This window comes from Eretmochelys imbricata, chromosome 10, assembly GCF_965152235.1.
Source record: "Eretmochelys imbricata isolate rEreImb1 chromosome 10, rEreImb1.hap1, whole genome shotgun sequence".
NCBI lineage: Eukaryota > Metazoa > Chordata > Testudines > Cheloniidae > Eretmochelys > Eretmochelys imbricata.
This window is the reverse complement of record NC_135581.1, coordinates 54,139,383-54,161,893: the sequence shown is the minus strand read 5'-3', so window position 1 is coordinate 54,161,893 and position 22,511 is coordinate 54,139,383.

Sequence of the window (22,511 nt, the reverse complement as noted above, 5' to 3'; positions counted from 1 at the left end):
AGCAAGAGTAGAAAGGAGAACTGGTGTTACTGATGCAGTTGTACCCTACCAGGGCTTGGGAAGGGAAAATCCTATTTCTGATAGATGTGCTGAGTACTTGCAACTCCCTTTGACTTCAGCTGGAGTTGTGCGCACTCAGTGCCGGTGGGGGGAGAATCAGATACTTGATTTTGTTTTAAATTCCTGGTCTGAATTCTACCATGGAACCCACCTAGGATTATATCAGTTCCTAAGGGTGGTAGCCAAAAAATGGAGCAGCTGAAAGGCCTCAAGGCAACTAACCTTGCATGTTTTTATTTTTACCCCTTGATTTTACTGAAGTATCCACAGTGGCCTTCGCAGAGAAGGTGGGGTTGCCACTGAATATCATGTCCAGCTCTTTGTAGAACTCGCAGCTTGTGGGCGCAGCACCGGAGCAGTGGTTTGCCTCCCGTGCCTTGTGGTAGGCATTCTGCAGCTCCTTCATTTTTACCCTGCACTGCAGTGTGTCCTGGTCATGGCCCCTTTCTGTCATGCATCGTGAAATCTGTACGTAGGTATCATAATTCCTATGGCTGGAGCGCAGCTGGGACTGCACAGCCTCCTCTCCCCAAATGCTGATGATGTCCAACAGCTTGGCACTGTTGCAAGCGGGGGATTGCCTGGTACATGGAGCAGGCATGGCAACTTGGAAAGATGCGCTGAGACCACTGCACGCATCACTGAGCAAACAGGAAGAGGACTTTCAAAATTCCCAAGGAATTTAAGGGGTGGGGCTCATGTTGGTCACCTGAGGGCAGGGCAGTAGAGTTCAAACCGATGACCAGAGAGGCGAGAACAGGCATTGTTCCCAGAGACCAATCGCAGCCCTGTAATTGCCACGGTGTCTACACTGGTACAGCGATGCTGTAGCCCTGGCGCAGAAAGCTGTACACCTCTCATCGGGGTGTTTTTTTTACAGCGCTGCAACTGCAGTTTCTGTGCACTAAGGGGCTTGGCAGTGTGCACACCTCAAGAGTTGCAATGCAGAAAGCTGCTTTACTGTGCAGAAACTTGCCAGTGTAGACAAGGCCTATAGGTCCTACAAAACAAAGTAATGATTTAATGCACTACTGGAAGGCACTCAGTTACTATGGTGATGATTGCAGTCAAATAACCTGAATAGAATGGAAGTGAAGGCCTCAGTACCTTATAGGACTGGGTCTTCTATCCATTAATTAATTCTAAGTGCCCACTCCACAACACACCAAGAACTATCATCAAGTAGATGCCCACAGTTTTCAATGGCACAACAGTGCGGACAATGTATGTACAGAGGTCACATGAAGTCCAATTTACACAAGTTGGAGAACACAATGGTAGCATTTAGATATTCATTCGGGCCCAAGCCATGAACCTCTCTCTCACACTGGTGAGTAGTTATATAAGCAGCCCCACTGGAGACACTGGGACAGTTCAGGTGAGTCACCGCTCACCTATGCGTGTAAGAGGTTCACCGTTTGTCCCGTGAAAACTATTATGGACCATCTAAGAAGAAAGCTTGATTAGGTTCACTTGACTGAGAGACCGATCAGTTGAATGCGTATAGTAATAATTCTCTTACAGCTATGCATCTCGACAGACACCAGAGATTGTAACTATAGTAAAGGGGAAGATCAAAGCTTGGAAATAGATTGTTCTAGCCCAGCTTTTCTACATCTCATTCCACCGAGCAGGTTACACTCACTGGCATGTGTCTCTCTAGCCATCCAAATGATGTTCAGAGTGTAGGTTTCAAAGTTTCCAGTGAATAGTTTGGTCCAATTATACCATTTTCCTTTCCACATGCAGGCTTCATGGGAAAATGTGTCCGTTACAAAAGCCTCCATAATAGTAAATTTACCGTGTTTTTTGTTTTATATATAAACTGCGGAAAGGAAAAAACCAAACCCTTAAACTTCACATCAACCAGTACTAATAAATTGTCTTGTGCTGCTGGCGCAGTTACAGCATGAGAACAGAGATAGGATTCCTGTTGTTCAACTTGATAATCAGTGACATCGCAGAGGAACATGTAACTACCAATGAACTTCCCACAAAGACAGTTTGCTTCCCATAGATCTCCATATATAACCTTTACTGGTCTCAGTAGGATCATTACATCCATTAGACTGTGGACTCAGCACTGCTTTAGCTCTTAAGTTAATACAACGGAGACTTTTTTTACTCTCCTATTGGGAAGTAGCATGTGCAATTTTAGTGATTTCTTAGATCATTCCATAAGTAAATCAAATATTCTTTCAAGCCCAGTTATCAAAAAATTGTGTCCTCTGATACCACATCCTCCATCAAACTGCAGTAATCCAGATCAACACAGTTTAAACCTCTGCTATCTTTCCTAATATCATCCTACTAGATAGAGTAATTAAATTTGTATTTTTTTATAAGTCGTACTCAATAAATCTGAATAAATTAACACCACATTACTAAGGCTGCTACATTAAATTTGCATAGTGCATTTAATGAATATGCAACTGCAAGTGAAAAGGTCTGCTACTGTGAACCTTCCACATTAGCATAACTACTTCCAGCATGTTTCTTAAATAATGCACTCATTTGCACATCACTGACTTGGCTAATTCTGACTTCAGTCAGGGTAGCCTTGTAATTAAGACTCTTGCTTTAATTTTTAATGAAGTTTATGTTACATCAATCCTGACAGTAATGAGGGGACATGGAAACAAAAAGGCTGCTAATAATTAAATTCACAAACCAGTTTGAGGGATAATAATTCCTGAGGAGAAATTACATGACTAATTATTAATTAAATATTCATACTATTGCAGGGCTGTTTCCCTTAACTGCTCTTCTTGTTGGTAATAATGCTGAGATGTGGATACCTTCCTGCAACCATCCTGATTTTAAGGTCTCTGGTTAATTTTAGTGCACCATTAATCAATATGACACAAAAAATAAAATTGTTTTAATTGGTATCATTTTATTGTGTCTAAATATTACTACAGTTGGTTTAGTTTGTGTAGAATTAATCTAGTTACTCGGTGCTTTTTTTATGGAAACATAAATCCAGTTAATATCCATAAACATCTAATGGCAGGACAACTTGACCTTTTTTTGTAACATTACTGTTTACAGATAATTACACCAACTCTTTAAAAGGTTATTTAATAGCTCTGCATTCATCATGGTAAAATGAAAAACATGCAATATTATTTAACTCCAGACTATTCCAAGGAGGTCTCTGAGACCCTAATTTACTCCTGCTGAAAAGTAAGCAATATTAATTTGTGTGTTTTTAAGAAATGTATGAGAGCTTTTCTTCAAATGTGTACAAACAGATTTAAAGTGTTTGTGTATGGATCTTTCTTTGTCTCTTACATAATTTAGATTCCATGTTTAATAAAAATAACAGCATCCCAAAGACAACTTTCAGAGACAGGAAAATGACAGGAAGCAATTTTCCTGCACAATACAGGGCTTTGAATTGAAAGGCAGGTATTTTCCTAAAAAAATCTAGTACACAAACACTGTAAAATCACAGAGGAATTAGACTGATTAATCCTAATTTATTTTGACATTCATAGCAGCCAAGAATTCTCCTCTTGAAAATGGCATAATAAACCTTTAGGATTACATGTTTATTAACAGAAGCTCAGTGTTTGGGGGAAAGTTTAGCAAGAAAAGAAATTATTTAAAGGAATCCTGTTAATCACGAAACTCAGCTGCACTATGAATTTGTTTTAACATTTATGTTAGTGCTTTAAAGAGATAACATTTTGCATAGCATAAAATCAAGTCTCAAATTATTAAAAAGAGATAATGCATGTCCTTTTATCCTGAAGGGGCATTTGGAAATTCTGAACCAGGGCAAACATTTCATTTCATTTTTTCTAATAATTCAAACCAGTTGATTCATCAAAGTGAAACAAGTCCATCACCATACATGGGGCAATGTTTCCCTTTAGCTAGCTCTTGTCACTTTACTACAATCTGACAGGTTTGTAGGGCATTATTACTGGATCTGATTTGTACCGCTCTATCCCTTTTACTAAATCTTAAAAATCTTTTTAACTTTTCTTTTTTCTCTACTCTCTTAAACTAACACCTGAAGGCAATTTCAAAATACTACTCCATAATGAAATACTACTTCGGCTCTCCTGAATTAAGATGTTGTTATGAGCCATCTGTTCCTGCTCTCAATTTCTTCCATCAAAGAAATAATTCCAGGCATGAAACACCTCATTGGAGCAACAATCACCTGAATCAGCCAGAGTGTTGTGACACAGAGGTGGTCCTGGCTTTCTGGGAGAATAGCAATTGAAGAAACTTCTCCAATGCTGTAATGAAGTCAACGTCACCGCGTTCAGCGGGGAAGATCTCTTCATTTTGCTTTCCTCTCTCCTTCCTACTTCCTGCAGACACATCTTTTAATTACTTCACTTCATCTGCCTAATGTACAGTGTGGAATACGCAGGGGAAAAACACACCTCAAAAACTGCCCTGTTTAACTGCCAACGATCTAACACCCATTCTGAAATATCTTATTGATGTGCCCGTGTCCTACTGGAGCGCTCACACTCTACATGGAATGCTCTGGGTTCAACCGCACCACAGTGCTAGGCGTCACTGAAGATGCTGTACCCATATCACAAAAGGCTGTGATTTTGTGTAGCTCTCACAAACTATGAATGACTTGGCCTAGTCAGTATTTGGATGGAAAAATGTGATGGAAAAAACAGTGTTATGGAAAGTGGTGTTGGTGACTCATTAAGGGGCACACTTCCCTCAGAGCTGGAAATAAGTCATGTGTACCAGTATAAACTTTGTGCAGTTGGAGGGGCCATCTGTTGAATGAGACCCCAAAACAGACTTATGGATAAGGCTCTGAATGGTTACCCCAGTTTCTCGGCTGCTCTGAGCTGTGGTGATGTTTTACTCTCATTTGCTGTTGCCCAGGCTCATAACACCTGAAAGTTATATCTAGCCACACTCCTTCCCCCTCCCCCCACATGCCTCTTTACACAGCTGATGAATCAGGAAGTCACAAGTTATAATCATCTGAGGAAAATCATTCCAGGTTTACTCTCAGACTGGGTCTTTTTCATGGCATGTTTTTGAACATAACACATGGGTGAATCTGGCTCTTGATTTTCTCTAAAATTATTGTTCAACAGTAGTGTTACCATGTACAGTTAAGAGCTGCTGAATTTTACTGCTAAATATATGCACACCTACCAGTGCATGTGTATCTATGTTGTTGTAAGGGGGTGAAAAATCATGCATTATAAAGTTGACAGGTTAAAATATAAAGTGCAGGGAAATGAAAAAGGTAAGATTCATACAGTGTTGCTTATATACTATAATTTTTATAATTTAATATGTTGTGTATGTTTCATGTGCATTATCACACAGACAGAAGGAGCGATGCAGCTAAATTAACAGTACTCTGAGAAATGTAAAGTCAAAGTATGCAAGAGTTATCACTGCAAACTTAATGTTGGATTAATAGTTTTTATACATTTATTTTTTCTTTAAGAAAAAATAAATTGTTGGTGCTTAATGGTAGCATATAAATGGTCCAGTTGGGCTCTGGAAGCTGCACATTACTGAGTGAACAGAGAGGAGGGGCTGGGCTGTGATTGGATTTGGGGTATAACAGGGTGTGCTCTGCTCCTGCCTTTTCACACCACAGAAAGCGGATCAGACTGTACTGGTTGTGTGTTCACAGTGCCATTTTTTAGAGTTCCCTCCAGCAACACCACTGCAGTTCCCATGCAACAGTCTATTTACAATACCTTCTGTGCTTTCGGCCCTCTCCTGAGGACCTGAGCGTAACAGAGGTCTCCCTTTCCTGAGGTCTTGGTGTATGTCTAGAGGGGAATATAAAACTCACAGTTGGCCCAAGTCAGCTGACCCAGGCCAGCCACGGCTGTGCCACAGGTCTTTTATCCCTGTGTAGACATACCCTGTGAGACTGGGCTCGGCTAGGCCTGTCCCTCTATCCCTGCACTTCCTTTCTGTGTCTCCTCATCCTTCTGGGCTGATGAGCTAATTGGCTCTTTATCTCACCCTACCCACCAGCCTGATTTTCGGACTACCTCAATCAGCTTTCTGCAGGGGAACGAATTTGTGTCTGAGTGACAAGAGTACAGGCTCATCTGTTCACTCCCTGCACTTGGTCACAGGGGGCCTGACACTATTTTGGCACTTCGGAAGAGGGGAAGCAGCATGGAAGGAGCTGAACATGTGGCCCAATATTTATACTCAGTTGAGCTGATAGAGTTACAGTTCTCCTCCCTGTTGGATATTTTCCCTGACAGCAAACCCACCACCTTATACTCTACTTAAATAAATAGAAGAAAGCTTCTCTGTGTGCTAAATTCCAAAAACAGGCCTTGATCCTCAATTCTCTCATCCTCCAAAGTCCTGTAGACCATGGAGATTTGGATATGCATAGACTTCACTGAGCCATGAGGACTCAGTCCTGCAGTCCTCACTCTAAGAAAACTTCCACTGAAGTCAAGGAAAGTATTGCCTGCATCATTAATCCATTAAGGATTCTCTCATGGCAAGTCCTATAGCTCCATTTCTATGTCAATTGAGCCTTTGGCCTCTCTATTGAGTTTGCCAACAAAGGTGTCAAATGAGATGGTATTTATGCCATTCTCTAGCATTAAATTCCACAATTTCAAAATTAGTTTTCATTCCCAATGGGAAGTTTGAAGTTTCGAGCAAAATGAAATTTTTGGAAAACTTTAGTTTCAGATCAATCGAAGTGCTTCATTTCAATAAAATTTAAATGTTTAGATAAAAATCAACCTTTTGATAGTGTTTAGTTTAGATGGCCTTATTTTTATATTTATAATATAAAATAACAAAATGAGCAGTTATATCTAAATGAAAAATTGAAACATTCCATTCTAATAAGGTCAAAACGCTTTGTTTTGATTTTTCCTAAATGAAATTTCATGGAAATAGTCACGTTCCCACAGAAAGTTTGATTTCAACAAAATGGCATTTCCAGTGGGAAAATTTTGCTTCTGAACATTTTCAACCAGTTCTAGTAAAGAAGATAATGCTGTATTTTTCATGCAGAACAAAGTAGCTGAATCCTTACCTTAAGTACAAACTGGAACTCACCTTTAAGACACAACCAGTACCTCCATAACTCAAGATATTAGCTTGAATTTTAATTAAAGCTATAGTAAGAATTGGCAGATATGATTCTGTAATAGCAATTTGGCTTTCTTTTCACAAGGACTCAAATATTATAAGCTAAAATTCACCTTGGTGTTTTTCATTAAGAAAGACTTGTGGTTGTACTTTGTAATGGTAAGGTATCCATCAAGAAACAGTTTTAATAAGCAAAACTGCATAGCCTGCAGTGATGCACCAAACATTTGAGAAATAACTTAGATACCTGTTAGCACTAGGGTGCTCATCTAGTGTGACCAATAATTAATGTTAATGATAGTCATGCAGACATTGAAGAGAGAGCAGACCTCAGATCTGCTACTCATTATTTTACAAAGTAAAAAGTGCCACCTGCATTTTAGGCCCTTTTAATCTAAAGCAACTAAGGAAAGATAAAATGAAAGATCAAAGCTAAACAGGAGGCTGTATGGACACTTAAAACAACTTAAATTTTTGAAGTCAAGCATCTGCCAATCCTGTAATCAAATTAGTAACAATATTGTTATGATGTAGGTCTTATCAGGAAAAGTATTTGAAGTGGTTATTTTTTTAAACTTTGCAAGTCTTATTCATGTGTGTCTTGACCCTGTACCACTGAGGTCAGTGGCAACCTTCCCATTGACTTCAGTAGGTGCAGGATGGTGAACCTATTGTAGTCACTGGTTGGAATACGCACTGCAGAACTGGAAGGCGTCTATGTAAAGACAATATTTGATCAGATGGTTTCATTGTATGAAGGAAAACAAAAAAGAATTACAATGAAATAAAAACATGATAAGTACATTATAAAATCATATTCACTGTACCATAACACATTAAATTTGTTCACTGCTTTATCCTGTGAAGCTCAGAGAAAAAACTGAATAGAAAAAAAAAAGTCATAGGAAATAGATACTCAATATGTAACAGAAGACCATCGCAGCACTATAAAATCATCATCATGTAACAATGGCATCCATCTCTAATTGTTTCAGCAATAGAGCTCCCTTCATGCATCCCCATTCCATAGTCAGGGGTCAAATGGTTCTGCACATAAATACTAAATGGCAAACTTGGGGAACTCTTCCTTTTTAATTGAGCTACAATGTCAGTTAACCCACTGTCCCAGTTTTCTATTCTGGGAGATGTAGATGACTCCCAAGGTATTAGCATCAGACATTTTGCTAACAGTGAGGCTCATAGGATAATGCACTCTGGTGAATCAGTAAGTGAAAGCTTTGAGTTAATGAACCCAGATATAATAATTCTGGGGCAACAAAAGGCCCTAATGTTAAAGTAAATTCCTAATAAACTTTTCCCACAAGCTCCTAATGTTTTGATGGCTCCTTAACTGTGTAGAAATTACACATCAGATCCTTTACACCTCTAGTTATGCATTTCTTGAATGCTCTACTTCGGATATATAGTTTCTAATCCAATGCATTCATGAAATACTTTGGAAAATTGTACAGTCATTCAATGAGGTCTTTTAGTGAATGACATTCAATATTGTTCCATAGTTTTGAGGTCAAACATATCCCTAATTGCTGGCTCCATTTATGTTCCGGTGCCTCAATACTCCTTCTCCCTCTCTCCCCTCCTGACTTCCCCACCTCCCACCCTTGGTCAATACCTTCAATAAATTAGTCAATCTTGAAACAGTAAAGTTTTTCCCATAGATTTTGTGAAGTCTGGAGATTCTTGGGCTGCTGTTGGGACACATTGATTAATCAGTGTCTAATCTGTATAATATAACAATTTAAAAGGTGAATTGCAAAACTATAATGAAAACTAAGGTAAGCACAGATCTCTGTACTGACCTTCCTCCATTAGTCAGTGGAAGATGGGTGCGTTAAGGATAGAAATCTTTTCTTAATTTAATTTTCATTTCAGTTTTACTGGGGGGGGAGGGTTAAGTAGAAGGTAAACTCAAACATTATTTCTGAACCTGAGCATGCCTGGGTTTGGTTTAACACTATTCATTCTCCTCCACACAGGGTCTCATAACTATTTATCAGCTGTCACCTAAAAGCAACATACTACAGAGACCTAATGACATAGGACCATACAGGCAACCTCAAAAAAGCAGTTTCTCTTTTGTGTGGATGAGCCTTTTTTCTCCCAAGAACCTGTATTTTGGCCAGTCTCCCATTTCCCCATACTGCAATCTGTGGATTAACACCAGACTGGCCTAGAATCTCCAGAACTTCATTCCTTCTCTCTGAGGCCATCAGAAAGTCTGTAGAGTACATATTAATTTCATCCGAGCTGCACAAATCCCAGATGCTGACACCCTTTCCCATGGACGACAAGACATGACCCCAAGGTTAACAGGGCCACCCCATGTCTATCGTGCATCACCGATTCCCTGGTTTCTACACCAGCAGCAGTTATTCTACACCAGCAGTACCAAATAACGGTAGATGCCGCCGGATACTAACAGCTGTATTGGGAATGGGGTCTCTTATGGCAGCAGATCAAAGATGAGAACAGATATAATATACATCAACAACAGAGCTTTCCCCCTCTTTATTTAGGCATATCAGACTTCAGGAAGTTACATTTTAGCAATCTACTGGAACCTTAATATGAAGGGGTCATAACTTTTCCAGCATTTAAGATCCATTATCAAGACACATACACCTCCTTCAAAAGATATCAACATTCCAACTTGTTGGAATCTTCATTGTTCAAATTACCAAGTACAAGGGACATTTAAGTGGGACTTTTGGAATATAGGTGTCATGTTTGGAAACTCAATACTGAATCAGCACTGATAATAACTGAACCAACCAACCAAACACACACACACCCCTCCAGTAAACTTAGCTGAAGTCCTAGTAACATTTCAGAGCTTCATTCTCTGTTGGAAACCCTGGACATGTCTTTACTCTGTTAAAACAAAACCAAAAAAGCCTTGAAGTGTAAATACTTCCCAATTGATAGGGAAGTTATTAGCAGGCTTCTAGAAGCAGATGCATTTCTATCCGAACTGTGCAGAGACAAATCTCTAATAGGCCCCCCATCAAACACCTCATACAATTTATTGAAGATGGTGTGAGAGAGATTTGTGGAAACGGTGGCTAAACGAAAATGAGACTGGACTTACCTACAGCAGTTCTGAAGTCTCAGTAGAGTAGCTCTGGGTCACATTACGTAAGCAAGGCATTATCCTAGCAATCTCTGCAGGTCCGGGTTCAAACGGGGATCTAATTCAGAAGTGAACAGAGTTTGCTGCTAGATATCATGCACATCTGACTGAACGTCAGACATAGCTCTGTCATCCCAGTTTCTCCACATAACCTACCAAATGTTTTGGGGAACTGCTGCCATTTAGCTCAGATGAATTCTTAAGACAAAACAAAGAACCAAAAGCAAGAGGATTTAGAGATGTCTGGTGCCTATGGAATTGCAGCAACATCTCTAGGCAAGGTGAGCAACAGATCTAATTACTCTCCCTGTTCTAAGTGAGAGAGGTGGGTGAAGTAATATCTGTTATTGCCCCCAACTTCAGGTAGAAGAGTCAAGCTTTTGAGTGTCTCAGAGCTCTTCTTCAGGTCTGGAAAAGGTAACTGAACACTTGTCTCTCTCACAAACTGAAGTTGGTCCAATAAAAGATATTACTTCATCCATCTTGGGGGTCTCATACCCTGAGATCAACAGGGCTACAACACCACTGCAAACTGCTTGCTCTAACACAAGCAGGCAGAACCGTGACAAAGAAAAATTGTAGCTGCCACTGGTGCTCCACACCATGGCAGAGCCTTGCCCAGGGGACCAATGCCCAGTTGCCCAGCATCCACCCGAGGTCTGCTTATGAATGAAGACAATGGAAAGGGCTAATACAGATTAAATTGCAGCTGGGACACATGCAGAATTCTCATGCAGCCCACCTGCAATGAAAGGGCACATGAGGGCTGGAAAACTAGCTTAGATTGTAGCCCAAAGATCACAGCAGTAGAGGTTACATTGTTCTTGTTTTTCCCGGTAAACATTGCTTTTCCCTCTTTATTAGGTAATAGCAGAGTAGGATTTTTGGTTACTCGCATAGGAGCAAATTCAGGTCCCCTCCCCTGGGAAAGTCCTTTTTCAGCAAAGCCATGGTGTTTCCATTGATAAGGGGTGTGTGTGTGTGTGTGTCATATAGGGGATACAACATCCTGCAGATTGTAGAGGGCTGAGGGAGTCAGCTCTGCATCATTCCCTCATTCTCACTCCACTGGAGAGGGGCAACATAAGGGATTCAAAGCCCACACCAGAAGATCAGTGCAGCTGCCACAGATCATCCTAGGAGCTGCTCCATGCCTAGAAGATGGAAGGTTCCCTCCATCACACTTCTGCCTATTGCCACCACAGTTGCTTCATCATACTGTATAAGCAATGGGGATTCTCTGGTTTCCACAGGTACTGTAACAAGGAAGGAATCATAATCCCTGAGCTAGTCAGCAAATTTTGACAAAAAAACAAATTAAATTTTCCCCATTTTCAGATCACTTCTAGCCCATTCTAGCAATCTGTATGAGCCGCCACACAGAGATTTTTCTTAACAGGGAAGAGAAATCACAGAAGTATAAATATTGAAATCATTTCCTCATGAAAAACAAGGTGGAAAAAAATCAGTAAACAAAGTAGTAAAGAGGCTAACAGAAAATGTTCTTTCCCCCTTACTGATGTTTTCAACTTTTTACTGGAAACGGGGAAAAAAAACTGAAAAAACAATGTTTTTTCAATTAAATTTTTTCGCAGTTGTGGTTTTCCAATGATAAAAGTCTGAAAATAGTCAAAAAAGCAGATACTTTGAGAATTTTCACTTTGTTGAAAACCCAGTTTCCTATCCACAAAAGTTTTAACATAAAATTTTCAGCCCTACTAACAATGCATCCTGGATGCAAAGTCAGGAGCATTCTGTAGTACTGACATCCATTAGCATTTCATGAGTCTTCCTTTGTTTACCACAATATAGTACGGGATACAAGTTACTTGGATTTGTTGGATAGGACAACCTTCTACTTCTAAATCAGAGGATGAGAGTTTGTTGGCATAACCAAACTAATGAGTCAATGACTGCAGGTGATTTTGCATATTTAATAGAGCTAGTTGCATAATTGGTAACTAAGAAAGAATTAATTGAATGTTGTCTCTTTCAGAATTGCTTTATTTGAAATTTGCTAAATAATTTCTGTAAGTGACTCTCTGCAGCTAATTTGTGAGTAGTTCACTGTGAGTGTTTAATCATCCAATATCAGAAATCTGAACTGTTTTCACTGGATGTGTTGTTTATGGGGTCAATTTTTCTTCTCATATCAGATAAGTGTTAACTATTAAAATCAGAAATATAAGTGATTACGAAAGGAAATTTGTTTTATTTGAATATTCTGTTGCATTTGCTTATACTTTGCAATTTTAGGGAACGTTCCTGCCAGTGAACCCTTTTTCTGCAAATGTTCTAGAAAATGGAGCCTAGTCAAGCCAATTTTTGTCTGAAAATGTGAATAGTAGAAGAGATTTCTTTGTGTTATTTGCCCAGCTCTATACAACAAACACCACCAAAATGCACTCACGCTGAGGTCTGATTCTGCCATCTGTTATAAGTGGACAGGCCCCTGCATCCACTGGCTTCAATGGGGCTCTGCATAGGTGCAGAAGCCTGCCCACACAGCACAACTTGCAGGATGACGAGCCTTAGCATCTAGCCTATTTACTGATTTCAGCAAGAGCCTCACATTATTTTGAATTGTCATCAGTAAAACAAAGCTATTTTCCTTCTTTGTATGTTACTATTCAATATTTTCATTAATGACTGGATAATGGAGTGGAGACTATGCTTATAAAATTTGCAGCTGGCACCAGGCTGGAAGGAGTTGCAAGCACTTTGGAAGACAGGATTAAAACAACTTTGATAAATTGGAGAATGGGTCTGAATTTAACAAAATCAAATTCAATAAAGACAAGTGAAAAGTTCTTCACTTAGGAAGGACAAAATGGGGAATATGCACAACCACAAAATGGGGAATAACTAGCTAGGTGGTAGAACTACTGAAAAGGATCTCAGGGTTATATAGTGTATCACAAATTGAATGTTAGTCAACAATGTGACAGAGCTGTGAAAAATGATAATATTCTGGGTTATATTAACAGCAATGGTGTACATAAGATGCAGGAGGAAATTGTTCTGTTCTACTCAGCACCGATGAGGCCTCAGTTGGAGTACAATTTTGGATGCCACACTCCAGCAAAAATGTGGACAAATTAAAGAGAGTCCAGAGGAGAACAACAAAAATGGTAAAAAGTTTTTTAAAAACTTGACCTACGAGGAAAGGTTAAAAAAACCTGGGCTTGTTTAGTCTTTAGAACAGAAGATTAAGGGGGGACCTGACAACAGTCTTCAAATATGTTAAGGGCTGTTATAAAGAGGACAGTGACCAATTGTTCTTTGTGTGCACTGAAGGTAGGACAAGAAGTAGTGGGCTTAATATGCAGGAAGGGAGATTTAGGTTAGATATTAGGAAAAATTCTCTAACTAAAAGGATATAGGCTTCCAAGGGAGTTTCTGAAATCCCCATTACTGGATGTTTTAAAAAACTGGTTGGACAAACACCTGCCAGGGATGGTCTAGGCTAGGTTTCTTTGGTCCTGCTACAGGGCAGAAGGCTGGACTTGATGACTTCTTGCAGTCCCTTCCAGCCCTACATTTCTATGATTCTAAGTTCTTAATCTTCCTGGATCTTTTTTTTTTTTTAATCCAACATAGCAATCATGAGAATCATTCTGAACCACTGATACTGTATCACCTACTGAAATAAAATCTTTGCATTACATATTACATGATGCCCCTGCTACACATGTGGCAAGCCTTACAAAAATCTTTGTCTAATTGTGAAAGACTACTGTTAGAAAACATTTTCATCACTGGCATGTTTAATTGAGCTCCTGAGAGGCAGTATCAGTAAGACTCAGGGATAAATAACCAGTAGTCCCATTGGTCTCACCAAGAATCCATTGATGTTTCATAAATCCTAGTCAGTACAAATCTAATTGAGTTACCGTGCTGAATTAGCTTACATCTAAATGGCATTCATGTCTACAAATGGAATAATTAGAGTCTAGAAAATGGGATATATCAAGTGCTATCCCAAGTGACAACAGCAAGACATTTGTATTCATTCAATCAGCTGCTTTAAAAAAGCAGATGTAATACTCGATTTGGGGGTTGATGATTAGACAGTGTTACTGGGTCTAGCAATAATGCTAGACAGAGTGTGTTAACTATTTCTCTATGCTTACCTATTTATATTTACGCTAAGAGATTCTTCACTCTGATTCTTTCGGATTTTTCTTTACGATGCAAAGTAGTTATATGACTAGTTAATCCCTACTTTATTTCCAGGGTGATGAAATCAGCTATACTCATTAGTGATGTTCTTTTCATAGCTAGAATTCTAAGACGAATACCAAATGCACCATTAAATAACAGTTTGAAAAGTCTTTCATCATCCATTAATATTTTTTACTCTCAGTGCTGCATGAATCTGTTTTTACACAGGAGAGCATGCAACTGGTCTATTCATATTGTGATTTGTTTCCTCGCCTTCTTCTATATTAAATATAAAAATATACTGCCACTTTTGTGGGATAAACTCCAGATCACTGTCCTAACATTACCTGGAGTGCCAGTAAGTTCTTAGAATATAGAATGAAATGTATTAAATATCTTTAGTTGGTTAGTTAGAAACTTAGGCTTCATTTGAAATCAATATAAACTGTGTCTATATCTTAAATTATATATTAATACTAGCATTGGATGAGCATCTTAGCCATGCTGGATAATGGATTCCTTTAATTCAGAAAGTAGTCTAATTTGCATGCATATTTTATTTATTACACCAATTAAGTTTTGCAAATAGTTTGCAATGAGGTCCCGATGACCTCATAATTCACAATTACTCCTGGGATATCCTGCCCACTTTAGCACGTTTTGAATAATATTGCAATCTCCTTGAGAAAATAATGCATTTTTTACATGATGGATTTATTAAGTACGCACACACCTTGTTCTTAACCAATTTTACTCGATGCATGGTTACTGGAGCTACTTCACAGATCTTTGTGGTGTTGCTAATGAATGCATTTCTTCAACAACCTACTTTTCCAAACAAATGAATATTACAGGGCAAACCCATCTCAGTTACACCAAGTAACTTCAGTGGAGTCACTCTGGGTGTATATGGGTACACTAGAGATCGGAATCTGATTCAAATAAATGCATGTGTAGAACCAAGGGCAGAAATTGACCCAGTGTCCCTCAACTTACATTTCAATATATTCTGGTAATTTGTTCTTTTTTAAAGTCTATTTGGGAAAAAAAGATATTTCATCACAAGAAATTTTTAATTAATTTGCAATCTGAGAAACCTACACATTTTGCTGTTATTCAGAATAGGACAAGCACTGTTCCTAGACTCTTGGTTATATAACCACCCACCCCACCCCCACCGGCTTCTAAAGTAGTTTAGGGAGGATGAGATACTTAGCTCAAAATTGGATATCATCCTATACTTCACATGTAGCACTGGCAGACAAACTTGACCATCTACATATATTTTTGCAGAACGTACATCAGGTGGGAATAGAAACTCTGTCTGAGAGGAGTGGAGCACGCTGAGATGATATTTAGTTGTCATCCTAAACTCTCAATGAATACTCATATCTCCATTTCCTCTCTCAGAAAACTTACTTAGCGAGATACCCTCACTTAACATAGATACAATTTAGACTATATAAACAGGGGATTCACCATAATGGGAATCTATCTTCTTGCCTCTGCTCGATCTTTTGATGCGGTAAGTATTCTAGGACATTGCATAGAGGAGAGATGGAAATACCTGTCTGGGCATGTAATCCATCCCCATGCCCGTACAGACAATAGATTTGCTAGTGTTTTGCCCATTCTAGATTTAAATAGGCCAAGTTGTGGAACTTCCACTGATTTTCTTGAGAGATTATTCCACAGCCTAAAAGATCTTGTTGTAAACAAGCTTTTCCTGATACTTAACATGAATTTTCTTTTTCTTACATTTATCCCATTTCTTCTCATTAGACACACCGTTAACTCTTAAGTAAACGCTCTCCTTGCTTGTTAACACCCTCTGAATATTTGTAGGCATATCTCAACCGCAATCTCCATAGGCTTTAGTCACCTTTGTCAAACTGAGCATCTTTAATCTTTTTTCATAATCTTCCTTTAATCTTTTTTCATAAATCAGTCCCTACAGCCACCTGATTAACTTTGTTTCCCTTTATTGTCCTTTAGTTTGAAAGCATCTGTTAATCAGGTGCCCGGAATTAAATGCACTACTCCAGATTCAGTCACATGAGGGCCTCACACCGAGAGGCTATTTATTGCCGTGTTCCATTACATGATGCCTCTACATATGCAACCTGTAATTGGATTTGTTTAGACAGGTCTTGAGGTGGGAGCCTTTCCAGTGACTCCAATTGTGAGTTGACTAGACTCATACTGCTGTGCAAATGCCTGTCTAGTTTGCTATCCACTATTACCTCCAAGCCTTTCAGCATTCCTGTTTTTTTGTTTCTTCCTCTTACTGAAAATATTTCTGAATATTTTCCCCATATGTTTTAACTAGTTTTTCTCACCCAACTGAATCTGACTGTAATTTTCAACTCATATTTCTATCATCTCTAGATCCCTTTCTCTCTATGCACTAGTGTCCAAAACTCCCGCTAATTGAATATAAAATGAAGTAAACTGAGACCCAAGTGAGCAATAATTGATTAATCAAAAAAACGGGATCTGATAATAAGCAAAACTTTTGGATGATTAACTGAATAACCAAACTCACTGGGGCTAGAAACTTTATGAGAATTAGTTTCCTGCCATGAGATTTCTAATACTTGTTTGTTTTGATCAGCTTTAGAAATACTGTAAGAATCACCTTCTATACACAGATGCTAGTGGTAGCTTGGGGACTCAACTATTTTATATAAATATGGATATATGCACAGTTTTATGGGCATTAAAACTTATATGCATATACTTGTGGATGCAAAATTGGATGTGGTTTGAAACCAGTGAAATTGTGGCCCTTCCGAACTCTGATATGTACAGATGAAAAAAATTCAGCAGATTCTAGTACGAGTAGTGAATTAATACAAGTAACCAGGAATTATTTAAAAGTATTGTGTTAAAACTAGAATGTGAGGACTGTGCCAGAAGTGAGTGTGAACTGGAAATGTTTAAAGCTGAACTATGTTTTCAGTCCACAAGTGACCTGTAGAAAAGCTTTAAAAGCAGAATAATAAGTTTTAGTTGTAAAGGTGCTAAGCTCCCCTAATTCACTGAAGTTAATTAGAACTATAAACTCACCAACCCTCAGGAGACAATCAGGCCAGTCGCTTAAAAGAAATTTTCTTCAATATAAAAATGTCTAGCTGCTTCTCTAAAACCAATAAAATATTCAGGAAGGAATACTGTGAGCAATCTATCTAATTATGGGATTAATGTGATGGTAACTGATCCACATTAGTATACAAAACAGCAACTCATTCCAGTAAGGAAGAGAAAAGCCCCAAATAATTGTTTACTGTTAAACTGGGTGCCACTTAGATGAGCTAGAGCTGTGTATTGAGAGTATCTGTTTGATATAAGTGGCTCTGGAGACTAAAATCTTAACTACAGAGTCCATAAACACCCATTTGTTATGTACTATTGTCAATGACTCCTCAACTACTTATGCTCTTCCAAGTTTTTATATCTTTTGGGGCTTAATTCATATACAAAAAAAGTGCTGGTAATCTATCAAACTGCAGAAATAATCTTTTTAAACTTTCAGTTTTTACCACTTTGATTTCCTATCCTTCCCTCTTTGATGCTGTAATATAGATAAAGGTTATTAACTTAGATGTTTGGTCTATAATCTAACTGAAAAACCCAAGAGCAGCTGGTCATCAGACCTTTTGTTAATGGGAAAATATGTTTTACCAGCAGCAAAACCCATAGAGCCCAGTTCTGTCCTTGGATACAATTCAATTTAAAGCTAATGGAAGTGGGTTTCATGAATCTTAGAGGGTGTGTAATCCATAGGATCTTTCACAAGATGGACCACAGATACAGTGCACAAAAGGGCCAGAATCTGCTCTCCATTACATGGTGTATATCAGGAGTAGCTATTTACCCAGGGTGTGAATGAGAGCAGAATTTGCCCTTAGTTTGCTGAGATACTGCAAGAGGAGACACACTGTAGCATATCTACTGTGTAAGCGGGCAAAGGTACTGTTTGTTGAAAGCTCTTCTTTCAAATCTCGAATTAAATGAAATGCTACCTCCTGATCAACAGAACTTTAAAATAAAGATATTTAGAACAGCAGCTAACAACAAAACCTAGAGTACATAAGAAGCATAAATACCAGATGATCCATACGGAGCCAATGTAAAATCCCAAAGATCTGATATTTTAATAAGTGAAAAATGTTTTGTACCTCCTCAAATTCATTCATACTCTGTCAGATGATGTGCTCTGAAGAACTACATTATTTGTAGTTCATTAGTCATATACATAAATATTCCATTATTAACTGGCTACTCAAAGGAACAAAATATACCGGAAAGTATACTACAGGGAGCAATCTTGCATTGGCAAGGGAATGGAGTAGATGACCCAGTAGATCTATTTCCATTTCTAGGGCCTGATTCTCTGTTGCACCTGATGCAAAGTGAGTATAAAATGCTACTAATTTAGCATGGTGGTAGCTTACAGTCTCTTTGCACTAGGATCAATGATTATACAAAGGTGCAGGGTGATAGAGAATCAGACCCTTAATTTCTTGATTTTGTCAAAGCTGACAATCGGTGACATTAAGCACAATGAAAGGATGAACCCAGAGACAATTATAGTAGCCAGATGAAGTTAGAAGAGCTAGGTTTTATTATGATTTGACTTGTACTTGATTGGACTACCTTTCCCATCATGCAATATTTAGAAACTGATTAACGGTTTTGGTGGCAATACTTCAGTGGTAAGATACATTTTTTCGCTTGTAACATGAATCACAATTGTGTATTATGTGAAACTGCACAGTGTTATCTTATTCAAAAGGACACAGCCTAAGATTGTTTATCAGTATACAAAATACAGTGTGAAATTTTCCCATAGGAGTAGCAGCCTGAATAGTATTAATAGTGTTTTAAACTGTAATGAATTCCCAATCTAATTCACTATGAGGTTTCAATTTATACCACATTTAGAGTACTCCAGGTTCAAGTAATCACTGCAGTAATTAGCTTACTTCCAGTCCTTCAAAATAAACCCACTAATTTTTGCAATCAGCCTTCATTTGGTTAATCACCAGTTTAATTGATTTAATTAGTTTGATCTGCAAAATTAGTCAAGTGTAAATACTGTTTTGTAAACACAGTTTAGCTCCAAGCAGTAATATAGGGAATTCTAATTCAAAGCTAGAGTTAATAATAAAACCAACACATATATGATTTTGTTGCAGTATCCAACAGCTTTAAGTCTGCAAGACACTGAGTTATGTTTTTGTGGATCTTACTGAGTACTTAATACTGACAAAATGAAGTCTTTGCCTCTACATGTTTTAGTCCCTATGTGATAATTTCATATCACAACAAAGGACAGAAAAGCAGCACTTTTGCCTTTTCTACCTTTCAGAGCAGAAATTTACCTATTTTAATGCTTTTTAAAAACAATTCTTAGATGTGTTTAATAAGTTATGAAAAACTAATCTAATGAGAACCCCAGCAACTCCCAACTCAAGCATTACATTAGAAGGCAAAGGAATACAAGAAGTGAGTCAGATCACATACCTTGGGGCAGTCCAAACTGTCCAGAAGGAAATAATGACACAAAATGGCAAGTTGGTAACTTAAATAAGATCTAGTCATCGGAAATCCACAACTTAAAGACTAAACTATAATTCTTCACCTCATTCTTATGATAGCTTGTGAGCAAGTTCCTCATAAAAGCCTGTTTTTCTTGTGCACCTCAAAATCCCATAAGTTATATCGTATGATAAAACTGATGGCACTGCACCTTAAAGCAGGGATGCTGTTGTCTGGCTAGCAGAAGGAAAGGGAACAGTGCTTTACAAGTGGGGGCTGAGGGAGAGGCAAAAGAGGGGTCAGAAGCTGCTGCAAAAGGGGGAATGGGTCAGCGTGGCGATGCTGACTCCTCGACCGGGACTGGAAGGGTTGAAAAGGGTCAAACCTGGGTAGGAGAAGCCCTTTTCCATGGAGCTGGTGAGGCAACACCCACCCTCCATCCCCTTTAAGTGGTAAAATACCAGGTTTGGTCAGGACGTGCTCCGGGCATCATGCTAGCTGCTCCTTTTTAGGGGGGCTGGGAAGGAATTTTTCCCTCACCACCAGATTGGCCCATTGGAGGGGTGGGGAGGTTCGCCTTCCCCATAGCGGATTCAGAGAAGGCTTTGTTAACGTGAGGCATGTAGGGAATTAGACTATATGTCGCAACTCATGAGGTAAATATGGAGCAGATGTCCAGTTCAGGTACTCCATAGGGAAGGAATCCAGTGAGCAGAATAAATGGCCTGGTAAAGAACTTAAAGGTGTTGGTTAAAGGAACAGAGCAAGGGGAGGGGTGCAGGTCAGGGCTCCTATGACTGGTATGGCAGGGAGGAAAAAAACCCCCTTCTTATAACCCACCCTAACCCTTGTATGAGCAGGGGTGAATGGTAAGGTCCCAGCAATGGACTGGATGGGGAACCTGGATATAAAAGAGGGGGAGGGGCTGGTGGAAGCCTCCCCCCGGTAGTTATTGAATGAACATAGTGTTACCTGCACTGTACACTTTTATCTGCTGGGTAGGCCCAGACATCTAATAATAAATTTGTGGCCTGACCATATCAACTGTCTCCTTTTCTTCTTTTGGGATAACCGGACAACAATATATATCTTACTTCACTGTGAGTTTTGGATTCACAGGAAATGCAGGACTGCCCCCAATATTACACAGCACAGATTCTAATATTTCAGGCAGCAGGCCCATTCCTTCTGTTTTGCATACTCAGTACCCATTGAAGTCAATGCTGACAGAAACTTAAGATGGCAGGGAAAGCTACAGTTGACGTAGCATAGTCTAGTTACAGCACAAGACTAGGAGCTGGGATATCCTGGATCCATTCTTGACTCTACCAGACTTCTTGTGTGACTTTGGTGAAGTCATAATTTTTGTATCCCTTAAATGAAATTAGTATGGATTAAGCAGAGTTAGAAGTTTATCACCTAAAAATTTTTCTCACTGGTAAGTTGGGGTTTTGCCAAAAATTATTTGTGGAAAAGTGTCATTTTTTATTTTTTCAATGGGAAATTTAGAAATGAAAACTGTTGATTTGCACTAAGACTCTCATTTCAGGCCAGTTTAAAAAAATAAATCAGAATCCCCCCCCCCTTTTTTTTTTTATTTGTGCCACTGACTGCAGTAAAAAGAATGATATTGAGAGTTCTTCCCCCGCAACTTTTTGCTTCCCTCCCCACCATTCCCCACCACCACTCACTGTTCTGTAAACTTTCCAAACTTCTTTATCTCTGAAAAATTTACTGTGGCAAAAATAAAAATATAGCAGCGTAACTTCGCCACAGTACCATTTCAAAATTTCCTCCCCTTTTTTTTTTAATTAAAGCTTGACAGAGTTACAAAGTTTCATATTTCCGAGGTGGAGGAGTTCTGAACAGTTACAGGATGGGGAAGGGGCATGAAAAACTGAAAAAGAAAAATCCTTAGACATCACTCATTCTATTGGACAAATGGCTAAACAAAAATTTTATTTTATTTTTTTGTTTTCAAAAAACAAACTGAAATGACAATTTCAATTCATTTTGTTTTGAGGCTTTCCTGAAAAAAAAAAATAAATAAATTAAAACACTTTCAGTAAATACCTTTTGTTCAGAAATTGTAATGGGATTTTTTGAAACCAGTCTAGGATAAAGGGGGAAATTTTTAAAAGTTATAAGAACAAATTTCTAAGGGTTTTTATCAACTATTGTCAATATCAGACTAGTCGAGCCCTGGTCAAGAAAGGCAGAGAGACGTTCTTAAGGTTTTGACTGTTCAACTGTACACCTGAGCACCTGCTAATAGTGGTCTCAATTCTAGCCACTGCTGACATTCCTTCTGCCTACATCCTACCATAAAAATAGATCAGCAACATTTTTAATCTAAGCTAGGTAGGAAGTGCATTATTCCACTGAACAAATGCAACATTTGCACAAATTCTTTAACATTTTTTAAATAAGCATATTATTCATATCTTATGATGTGTTAATTTGTGTCATTTGCAAAAACAACCGTGAATCCTATTTTGTGCAT